Source organism: Marmota marmota, unplaced genomic scaffold (assembly GCF_001458135.2).
Source record: "Marmota marmota marmota unplaced genomic scaffold, marMar, whole genome shotgun sequence".
Taxonomy (NCBI): Eukaryota; Metazoa; Chordata; class Mammalia; order Rodentia; family Sciuridae; genus Marmota; species Marmota marmota.
In genome coordinates, this window is record NW_026000075.1 from 104,884 (window position 1) to 117,041 (window position 12,158).

General features: G+C 36.6%; 1 long non-coding RNA gene and 2 other non-coding genes across 6 annotated transcripts; all 3 read right to left on the reverse strand.

Annotated features, from left to right (window-relative positions):
- Positions 1-5,181: 5,181 nt before the first annotated feature.
- On the reverse strand, positions 5,182-11,527 carry LOC125620044. 4 transcript variants are annotated; one of them, XR_007351620.1, is made up of 5 exons: positions 11,356-11,527; positions 10,334-10,494; positions 9,077-9,188; positions 8,229-8,308; positions 5,182-6,041 (listed from the first exon to the last, which is right to left on the reverse strand). It is a non-coding gene; the product is annotated as an uncharacterized LOC125620044 (long non-coding RNA). The 4 variants fall into 4 exon arrangements; XR_007351622.1 differs by having other exon boundaries at positions 8,229-8,425; XR_007351623.1 differs by lacking the exon at positions 5,182-6,041 and adding an exon at positions 6,386-8,142 and having other exon boundaries at positions 8,229-8,425.
- LOC125620092 lies at positions 8,376-8,505 on the reverse strand. The gene has a single exon (XR_007351674.1). It is a non-coding gene; the product is annotated as a small nucleolar RNA SNORA63 (small nucleolar RNA).
- LOC125620098 lies at positions 8,832-9,014 on the reverse strand. The gene has a single exon (XR_007351679.1). It is a non-coding gene; the product is annotated as a small nucleolar RNA SNORA81 (small nucleolar RNA).
- Positions 11,528-12,158: the final 631 nt, after the last annotated feature.

A 12,158-nucleotide genomic window follows, 5' to 3' on the forward strand; every position in this document is an offset into this window, starting at 1 on the left:
TTTTTTTTTTAACTCCATTGAGAAGCTTTGTCTCAATCTGCCATGTACAAATACCTTTTTCTTCTTTCTTCCTTTCTCAAGCTTTTAAAGTAAGTCTAGTTTCCTCAAAATCTTTTTAAATGGCATTTTACAACTTTTTACTTTACCACACAGAGATTATCTCATCTAGAAACATTTCTTTCTCCTTTAACCTTTTATATTAAAATATATTTCCACATCTTGAATCTTTTTCTATCTCTTTTTTAACCGTTAACCCTTTTTATAAATTCACATTCTGAAACAACTCTTATAAAATTTCTGATTTAGACAAATTACTCCACTTTAATAAGATGAAAGACGTTCATGTTTTTTATGATACTATAATACAAGTAGGTATGACAATTTCCTTGCCAGCGCACCCCATGTTAATTGTGGTACGCTGGCAAGGAAATTGTCATACCTACTTGGCTAATGGCTCCCAGCAGGAATGAATGGAAATTAAAAGCAAACATGATTTAACCTCAATTTAGTAAGCTCTAATATTACTGAAGGTTTCAGGCATCAGCCACTACAGGTGGAGTGAAAGAAATACTAGACTAATAGAAATCAATATTCTAATTTTATCTTGCTAACAACTTATTAAAACTTTTCCCAGCCTGGGGCCAGGGGAGGATATTTCCTTACTCTGTATCAGTTTTCTATAAGAACAAAACTAGAAAGATGAACATTATGTATCTCAGTTTGTTTTCAAAATCCCACTGAGATGACAATTTTTTTTCTCCCCCAGAGCTCAGGCTCAAACCCAGAGCCTTATCCAGGATGTCATGCATGCTAGGCAAGAGAAATAGAGCTAGAGCCCTAGCATGGAAACTGGATCCAAAGCATGCAGGCTCAAATGTGAATTTACCATAACCATGAGCTCAAAAATATAGAAAAAAACAAACAGGAGTCCCCCAAAACATGACATGGCTGTAATTACTCTAGTAAAGGAGCATTTTGAGTAGCCATACTGGATTTGGTCTTGGCCATTATGAGTCAGCATCCTCATATCAAAAAAAAAATCTTTATAAGATTAGGGTAGACTTTTTGGCTCAGATTCTTTAGATATCTAAAGAATGTGAGAGTGCTGAAATCCTCAGGTAAAGATTCTCAAGGTAAAGAAGGATTGTATATATGAGATCATTCCATTTTTCCTTCCTGTGCTGTAGTGTTTAGGGAGGAACCTGTAAGAAAGCAGGGTCGTAGAGTATAAAAGCAGATAAGATAGCTAGCCATTTAGGTCCCACAGCAGCTTGAATATAAAAGTAACAACATTTTTTTCCTTTGGTCTCAAACTGGCCCTCTGCAAGCCTTATAAGTCTTGCAAGTTCTGCAAGCTCTGTAAGCCGTGGAGAGACAGAGATTTGGCAGAAGCTAAGAATTAAGGGAAACTAAGAGCTGTGGGGCACAATCTCTGATTGACGGAAATCTGGGGGCTAGACTACCACCCCAGCATGAATGGAAGGCAAGGTCTCCTTTCTGGTGGACTGGGCCTGAATGCAGAGCATCTAGCCAAAGAGGACTATCCTTGAGGCTTAAGATCTCATCTCATGGAGTTTGCCCTTAATTTTGGATGTACTTGAGATCTGTTACCCCTTTCCCTTTGAAGAATGGAAATGATCATCCTATGCTTGTCCTACCATTGTATTTTGGAAGCACAGAACTTATTTAGTTTCTGAGGTTCATGACTGGAAAGCCATTTTCCTCAGGATGAGTTGCATCTTGATTCTCACCCATACTGAATTTAGATATTCAGATGAGATTTTTTAGAATTTAGAAGTGATGTTAGAGTGAGTAAAGATTTGGGGGACTATTAGAATGTAATTATTTTTTATTATTTATTTATTCTATATTTATTATATACAATGACAAAATGCAATTCATTTCATATTACACATATAGCGCACAACGTTTCAAGTCACTGATTGTACACAAAGTATTTTCACACCATTTGTGTCTTCATACATGTACTTAGGGTAATGATGTCTAACTCATGCCACCATCATTCCTACCCCCTTGCTCCCTCCCCTTTGCACTATCTAAAGTTCCTCCATTCCTCCCATGCTCCCCCCCTCCCCACCCCCTACCCCCACCCCCGACATTGCCATTATGAGTCAGCAACCTCATATCAAAGAAAACATTTGGCCTTTGGTTTTTTGGGATTGGCTTGCTTCACTTAGCATTATATTCTTCAACTCCATCCATTTACCTGCAAATGCCATGATTTTATTCTTTTTAATACTGAGTAATGTTCCATTATGCATATATACCAAAGTTTCCCTATCCATTCATCTACTGAAGGGTATCTACGTTGGTTCCACAATTTAGCTATTGTGAATTGTGCTGCTATAAACATTGATATGGCTGTGTCCCTATAGTATGCTGTTTTTAAGTCCTTTGAGTATAAGCCAAGGAGTGGGATAGCTGGGTCCAATGTTGGTTCCATTCCAAGTTTTCCAAGGAATCTTTATACTGCCTTCCAAATTGGCTGCGCCAATTTGCAGTCCCACCAGCAATGTATGAGTGTGCCTTTTTCCCCACATCCTCGCCAACACTATTGTTGTTTGTATTCTTGATAGCTGCCAGTCATGGGTGAAATGATACAAGTTAGATATTGTGTCACTCTAGATTTGAAAACCTAACCTTCCATGTCAGGTTTTAAGAGGTGGGATCTTTGGTAGTTGACTAAGTTATGAGGATTCCACAATTATTAATGGGACTAGTGTCCCAATAAGAGCGACCATGGAAAGCTCCCTTGTTCTTTATCCACCATGTAAGGACACAGCAGGAAAAGGGCTATCTATGAATCAGGAAGTGGGCCCTCACCAGTTTCCAAATCTGCCAGTCCTTTGATCTTGGATTTCCTAGCCTTCAGAACTGTGATAAATAAGTTTTGGCTCTTTATAAGCCACCCAGTATATATTTTTCTGTTATAGAATTCAAAATAGGCTAAAACACAGGGCCATCAAGGCCATCTAGCAAATTCTGTAATACAACATATTTAAAATTTATAAGATGTTCTTTGTCCTATCTGTATGCATTTATCTCCACCAGCATTCCAATCTCTGTAGGGAGTGGACATCAGGGGAGATATCACCCCCTTTGTTTTATTTATTAGGATCTCTTTTTTACCTTGAATTACTGAAGATGGTGATGGCTTTTAATTAATATTTTACTTCCAAGGATTCTAGCATCTGTCTTTTCATAACAATAGTTCCACAATGAAGAAAGGTAGATGTCAACACCAAGAAAGGACAGGGGGTTGCTCTCATCATAAATTCATAAACATATTGTTTTCTGGGTGATACTGATGGAAACAACTGGTGGAAATTCACTCATATCAGAGTAGTTATTTTGATAAATTTTAAACTGTGGTCAAGAGACAGGTTGATAAGTAATTGTGAGTAGGAAAATATAAGGATCATAGAACACTGACAATATCAAATGCTGGAGAAAATGTGGAGTGGTAGGAATTCTCATGTGATGTTAGTGGGGAATGCAAAATGGTACAGCTACTTTGGAAGACAGTTTGGTAGTTTCTTAAAATACCAAGCATACTCTTTCTATGTGATTCAACAATCACTTACTTTCCTTATTACGTACCCAAAGATATTGAAAACCTGTATCTATATAAGCATCTGTACATGTTTGTATAAGTTTTATTCATGACTGCCAACCCTTGAAAGCAACCAAAATGTTCTTCAGTAGGTGAATGGATAACCCTGAAATATCCAGACAATGAAATATTATTTAGTATGAAAAAGAAGTTAGCTATCAGATCATAAAAAGACACGAAGGAAGTTTAAATGCATATTGCTATGTTTCAATGAATATGCTAAGCTTAGCATATTGCTAAGAAGCATATTGGAAGTTTAAATGCATATTTCTATGTTTCAATGAATATGCTAAGCTTAGCATATTGCTAAGATAATATATAGTATGTGAAAAGACTACATACTATATATTTCCAACTATATAACAATGAAGATAATAAAAGTTCAGTGGCTGCCAGGGACTTGGGGAAACGAGAGGGATGAATAGAGTAAGATAATTTTTAAGGCAGTGAAAATATTCTGCATGGTACCAAATTGGAAGATAAATGTCATTATAAATTTATCTAAAGCCCCAGGGTTTCAACATCAAGAATGTTCCCTAATATGAACAATGAGTTTAGGTGATAAAGATGTGTCAATGTAGATTCACTGACTGCAACAAATGTACCACTCTGGTGCAAGGAGATTGTGAGGGCTGCAATGCATGTGTGAGAACAGGGAGCATCGTGACACAAGACTAAATCAGTCAGGGTCACTCCAGGAGAACTGGGCTGGTACAAAATAATGACACACAGACAGAGAAAATACCTTTCTCTTTGGGTTCTGTTATGCCACTCTGACCCAGCTCCCACAAAGGAGGCAAGGCAGGCAAGAAAGAGAGGGAGCACACCTTGAACCCGGGTTTTACTGGGGGAGGCTGTTCAAAAAAACATTCTATTCATATAAGGCAGAGGGGTAAGATTACAAGGGCCAGCCTATCCCCACTGGGTAATGCCCACTCCCAAAGCCGGGTTCCTCTGCTGAGCAGAAATGGGGATCCACCTGCTTCCCAATCAGGGAAGCCAGTCTCCACATTTCCATCATTTAAAGGTAGGGGGCGCTCAGCTCCTATGTGGCAGCTCCCAACAAGGGAGTTTAGGGGAAATCTTTGTACTTTCTGCTCAATCTTTTTCTAAGCCTAAAATATTCTAAATATAGTGTATTAAAATTTTTTAAAATCACATTCAATGCCACTGTTTCTGTTATAGGACAACTATAGTACTCCATGTTTTGTTATGGAAAAATAACTTCAACTGATTAACACAGAAAACCTTGCTGTTAGTAGCTACCTTCCATGTACAAGAAATGTTGCTAACAAGATGAGGGAGAAATATATATTTAAATGCTTCCTTTTTCTTTTAAGAAGGAGATAACGACTGGCAGATGCTTATGAACACCTTCACTGATCAGTCTCTATGCTACTGCCAGGCAGCAGGTAACTTAAAACTATTGAACCTTTTAATGAAATGTCCCATCAGTATGAAATTTTGTAACTGGAATAAAATATTTACTATGGAACTCTGTTTCATCTTCCTTTGAAAATATGGAGTAATGGAAAAAAGTATAACTCTTTCAGGAATGAGAAAAATATATTTATGTAATTTACTGAATGTTTAACATACAGTATGACAATTTTTCTGGGATTTAACTAGAGTTAATATGATTGTTGCTGGAATGTAACAAAAGGCTTTTAGTTCACACTTAATACTTGCTTTTCTACATTAAAGACAAAATACTATACAAAATGAATTCAATTTTTTTCCTTAAAAATCATTTTAAAGTTTGTTCTACTCAGCCTAATGACTAACACAGTAAAGGCAAACAAACACACTAGTATTACATGATTGGCTGATTTTTACACAGCACATATCTTTTATACTATAAGTGTATTACTAAGTAATAGAAAACATCCAATAAAACCAAAATTAGTAAATAAATTTCTAAGCAAGATTTTTACAGACCCCATTTTGGATTTTTGTTTTGTTTTGTTTTGTTTCCTTGGTGCCAGGAATCAAATCCAGGGACTCATGTGTGCTAGGGAAGTGGTCTACCACTGAGCTACCTGCTAAGGCAGACCTCATCTTTTATACCCAACCATGATAGTCTTAATAAATGATAAAACCAGTGAATTTCCTCACATGAAATCATAGTGACAGTTTTTGGTATCAAAATCTCTATTTCTGATCCACTATCAGCATTAAAACAAAATTCAAATATTCCCAAAGAAAGAAGTACAATTCATGTTGTGATCAACTACTTAGCGACAATGAGCATTCAATTTAAAACTATCTCATCCCAGAAATGAAATAAGATCAGCTATGGTTATTGGCATTTCCTACACAATCTAATATTGTAGAAAACTTCAATGTCACAAAGAATTCTCTTGTCTTTAATTTTATGGTGACAGCTTTCTTCTCAAATTGATTCCCACTGCCAAATATGAACAAAAGAAACTATTAATCAGAATTTTATCAAGTACTACATGAACTACAGAACAATATGAGCTACTTGTTAACCATCAATGGCTGCTTATTTGCCAAAATTGTATAAGGAGTGATTTTAATTGGAGCACCAGACACTGATAAAAATATCTAGAGAAGCCTGGTGCAGTGGTGCACGCCTGTAATCCCAGTGGCTCAGGAGGCTGAGACAGGAGGATTAAGAGTTCAAAGCTAGTCTCAGCAATTTAGTGAGGCCCTAAACAACTCAGTGAGACCCTATCTCTAAATAAAATACAAATTAGGGCTGGGGATGTGGCTCAGTGGTCAAGTGCCTCCTGAGTTCAAACCCTGGTGCTACAACACCGCCCCCCCCCCAAAAAAAAATCTAGAGAATAAGAAAGATTTTTGTAGTTAGTATGAAAGCATTCAAGACTCATTTGGCTGAAAAATGAGATTTTTATCAGGTATCTTGAGCATTACTATTTTTAAAGCAGATAACAGTATTGGGTTTGCAGTTGTAAAATTAAAGCCCATACTAAAATCAAGTGTGGATGTCACCCTGGGACAGATGTCAAGGTCAGGGACAAAACAAAAGGAACAGTTATATAATCCATTTGGACATACCTTTGCAACTGTTAACTCTGGAATGTTAACTATTGTTTAAGACTATGTTGTACAATATATCAGTCAATAACCATTTATGGAGATTCAAATTTAAATTAATTAAAATTAAATAAAATAGAAAATTCTGTTCCTCCATTGCATTATCCACATTTCAATATCCCCATGTAATCTGTCACTACTGTATTGGATAGTGCAGATAGAGATCATTCCATCATCATAGAACATTCTGTTGGATGGCTTTGGTACAGGACTTGAAACTTTTTCCAGTAAGGAAAACCTTTAAAGATTTATTAGTCTGACCCATATTTATGACTGCTCTCTGCTCAGATCACCACGTACACTGTAACATAAATGATTGAAATATGTTTGCCACCACAGCTCTCTATCAAAACAGCACAATGATTGAAAAATGTCCTTGTTGGAGCAAGTTAAAATATAAAATAACCAAATCAAGAGAAAAACAAATACTGACCATTCTTTATTCAAACAGCACATGTGAATCTAAATCAGGACAATGACATTGTCTGACTACCACCTTGTCACTTACTATTATCAATTGTATTTTTTTAAAGTCATTTTTACATTAGTAGCAAGGTACAATTTAATTTATTTGGTGATAAAGTCACTAGAACTAAGACAAAGTCAAGAGAACTGCTATCAGAAAATGCTAAGAAAGATCCAAATATATACAAATTGTCAAGAAAACACAAAATAGGAGCAATATAACTTAAAAACAAAATAAAAGACTTATGTGTAAGCTAAAGACAATCAGGTCTAACAGCATCTTTAATTTTTTTACCTCTCCAAATCAACACTATAAAGTCCAAAATCTGGGCTACATTTCACATTTGCTTTCCCACTGTATGCTCACCAACCAGAATCCTGCCAAGTATAATTTAAATAAATCTTATCCTGTTATAAGGTGATAAGATTATTTTCCTGATTTATTTGCCTGATTTTCAAGGTTATTTGGCTGACAAAAATCACCTTGAAAACCAAAATGTGAATTTACTTCATCAGAATAAGAGCAAGGAATTCAAAGCAGATGACAGAGTTTCAACTGAGAATATAATTTTCACAAGTAGTGATCACAGTTTATAACCATAGATTGAATTTGTACATAAAAATAAAAAACCTGCCATATGACAGTATGTATTCAAAAAGCAACTACTGCATGCTCTTGTATGGCATAAAATAGTACTGAATTACATGAAATGGTACAGTTTAGTTTAATTTAGTTTAGTTTTGTTTTTTTGGTACTGGGATTTAACCTAGAGGCAATTAACCACTGAGCTACATCCCCTTTTAACTTTTTGAGACAGGTCCTCGCTAAGTTCCTTAGGGCCTCTCTAAGTTGCTGAGGCCAGTCTTGAACTTGGGATCTTCCAGTTTCAGCCTCCCAGGGGGCTAGGATTATAGGCATGTGCCACTGCAGCCAGTGGTGTATGATCTTTACTCCTCCACAGCTTCAAATGACAGGGTTACTATAAATCTTCCTCTCAAACCTTTGATAGATAAATAATGTAATTAAATAAGAAATTAAAATACTTACCAGCAAGTCAGGAGCAATCAAAATAGTTTTTCCCTTATTTGAATTGTCTCCTGATAGCATCTTTTTCCTTCTGTTACCACCTACAAAATATTAACAAGTCCTGATTCTTCAGAGTCACTTGCCAAGTCAGTGTTCATATTGGTAGGCATGTATGAGACCAAGCATCCCTGCTGCTAGGGCACCAAGGCAGGCAGGGCCTGGAAGGTAACAGTTTTATTTTGAGCAGGGGAAAACACAATGCAGCACTTCATGGCTACACTGTAACTAGATCCTGCTTCAGTTTTCTATGGAAATAACTGGATATCAACAACATCTTAATTAGTAATAATACTAGGAAAGAACAGCTCTTATCAGATCAAAAACTGAAATCCCCAACATGCATTTTCTAGAAGCCAGTATACCCTTTGCCTATGTTCTACAAAGACTGGCCTAATTGTTAGTCTCTCATCTGTCACAAAGCGAATATAATTACCTTTCTTATGGTTTTTCAGAGAGAAAATGTTAATTTCTATCATAGTGGGAATGAAGGGCCATCTGATTTCTAACTTTCACCCCTACCACTGGAAGAGACCACTCATTCTATTAATCATGCCTAAGTATAGATATTATTCTACCAACTCTTAGAAGGTGGGAATTTGTGTGTCTTAGAAGAGGTCTATCTCAGTTTTTCTTCTGTTACAGCTGTTCAGCTATTTTTTGATTCTTGTGCTTACTCTGCTAGCTTTATTTCAAATACCAAGACATGATACTAGTTTCTGAAATTTTAGCACAGACCTTAGAGAAGGTACATTTATGTGTACGAATGACAAAAATATTACCCTATTCCAAAATTTCTGTAAAATACTGACATGTCCAAGAGTTGCCTCTTCGTTTTTCTTCAGAATTTGAAACTGGCTTTCTCATGAACTTCTTGATAACTTCCAACATATTGATTAGCATGGCAGCAGAAAGCAACACAACCTTAAAAAAGAGATAAGCATTAATTATACTGACAAATCAATTAAGCAAATAAATCAGTTTTCTTAAAATTACTAAGGAAAGAATGTTTGAGACCAAGCGTCCCTGTCTTACTACAGAATTGAGCAAGACAGAGATTGTGGGAAGCAATTGCTCTCAGCAGGAGGAAAGGACAATATAGCACTTTGCAGCTATAGTGCCACATACCCAACCTGCCAGCCAGAGAAAAATCTCATGTACACCTGAATACTTGTACATAATTTGTTGTAAATCTCATGAATTTGATCCTTAATCTCAGCCCAACATTTTAATCTACTTCATTCAAAATAAATTACTTGATCCATTTTGGATAGTTCAAAATTTTTTTTAGTTAAGCGGGAGCTGTGCATAGTGACTTCCTTCCAAATAGTACAGTATGGAGGGAGGGAAGGAGGAGGGTAACTTTCCATTGGAGAAAGATGACAAATACTACCTCAGCCAAGTAACTGACATCAATATCAATACTTATGATTCTTGATATAGAATGACAAGAATGAGAGTTTATACCTGTGGTCTTCTTTCCTAAAACCCCAAATCCTGTGTAATTCTCTTTTAAAAAATCAGACAAATTCTAATAGAGGGGCATTCTATTTAAATAATTGACCATACTCTCATAACTGTCAAGGTCACCAAAAACAAGGGAATACTAAGAAACTTTCACAGCCAAGAGGAGTCTAAGGAGACATGCCAACTAAATGTAATGTGATATCTTGGATGGCATTTGGAACAGGAAAAGTACATTAGGAAAAAACTAAGGAACTCTGAATAAATTTTGGACTGTAGTTCATAACAATGTATGAGTATGAGTTCATTAACTGTACCATAGTAACCACCCTACAGTTGTACCATAAAATTACCATACTAACATAAGACACTCATAAGAGGGAAACTGGGTGTGAGGTATATGTGAACACTCTATACTATCTTCTCTGTTTTTCTGTAAACCTAAAACTGTTCTAAAAAAATAAAATATATTTTTATAAGTCTCTGTATCAAAGTGTATAGCTACTGGCTTTATTAGTTTAATTATATTCCCCAAATAAATATATAACCTAAATATCATTGGTTTAAAAAAAAAAACGCTATAGGAAAACTACAGCAATACTTACAAAGATGTCTTCTATTTAACACATTGAAATTCTCCTATATGCCAAGAGTACTATGTACTGCCTCATCCTGCATTTTTGTAATTCATTTAGAACACCAATTTCACAATGCAGACATAAGTCGCTCCCATATCATCTTCAAGTGCCAGAATTAGCTTTTGGGTCTAAAAGAGAATATTCTAAATTATTATGTAATAGAAATACAGACTCCAACAACTGACTTCAAAGCCCATGGATAAATATTGAACTGTTATATTTGGTTTGATATATGTATATATTACGAATATATGTGTATGATATATAATATATAATATATCATGTATATGTTAATATAGGTGTAACAATAATGTATTATTTATATTTATTATGTATTGATATATTACTATGTGTAATATAATAGTATGTTATGTATATAATACATATTATGTATCACATATTGTGTGTGTATGTGTGTGTATGTGTGTGTGTATGTATATATATATATATATATATATATATATATATATACATACACAGTATAAAAAAGGAATTGAAGCTCTTTGGAGAAATAGCTACTTCTGTGGACAGGAGGAGAAAGAAAAAATTGAGCTTGGAACACCTTATGCCAGAAAATAGGGAATGAAGGAGATATGTGAAAAAAGTTAAAGGAACCAGCTTGAAGAGACTCCATTGGCCAGAAACTGGGCCAGTTGAGCCACAAATAAATATTGACGGATTATAATCCATGGAATATTAATTAACCTATGAGTTCACAGATAACAAATAAATAATGGATGAATTAATGGGGGGGATTCCTCTTGCAGTATAAATATAGGAAATGGAAAAGCATTCTGTAGCTCCTGTTATGTGGGGAGGAGAAGAGGGGGCTGGGTGTGGTCCCTCCTGGCAATGGAGCTAAAAGCGGACTCCCTGAGAAGCAGATTCTGTCCTCTTGTCCTTCCCCTCTTAAAGCCCGGGTCCCTCGGCACCTGTCACCGCCCCGTAGTGCTCGCGCGCTGATCCACGTCCCCTCCACCTATTCTTACCCAGGCAGCGGCAGCAGGCTCGGGAGACGCCACCACCGGTTCCTCTCCGTTGCCACCTGCAACTGCGACACGGTGAGGCCGCCGCCATGCCGCCGGAGGCCTGACGCTTACAGATGCGAAGCTGCGCGTCCGAAGTTGCCCATTGCATCGCTTCGTTCGCTGATGCTGAACGGGAGCTTCTTGTTCTCCTCTGGCCACCGTCCAGGTCCGAAAAACAGACCAATCCTAGCGAGGCATTCGGGAGGGGGCGTCACCGCTAAAGCCCGGGCGAAGGTAGATCCTCTGGCGCAGGCAGGGAGAGGTCCCTGCTTCCGAGTCTCCCGAGGGCCTGTGCCTTCTCCGCGGCGTCTGCCCAGTGTCGGGACCTTAGTTCTTTAGAGCACCTGAGGCAAAGAAGCGGGACCCGGGCTATCTTGGATAAAGGGCGGGGAGTGAAAACCATAGGAAATGGTAAAGCATTTTCAAATTGTAAAAAACGTGCAATGAAAAAAATCCTCCTCTTAACTGCTTCAAAATCGAAATTACTGAATATTTTAAAAATGAAGAAAAGATAAAATGCTGTATAATAATATCTGTGGAATGTACTTAAGGTAGTGCTCAAAAAGAAAACACAAAATAGAAGTAAATTAAATGTCCAATTCAAAAATTGAGAAGAAATTATCAAAGAAAGCAGAAGGAAAGAATTTGTAAGGATAAACGAAGAAATTAATAAATTATAAAATAGAAACAGGACACTACTAAGTAAAATATTTTTTGGGGGAAAAAAGGCTACAGTAGGATGGTTGGTTGACCTAACAAAGAGA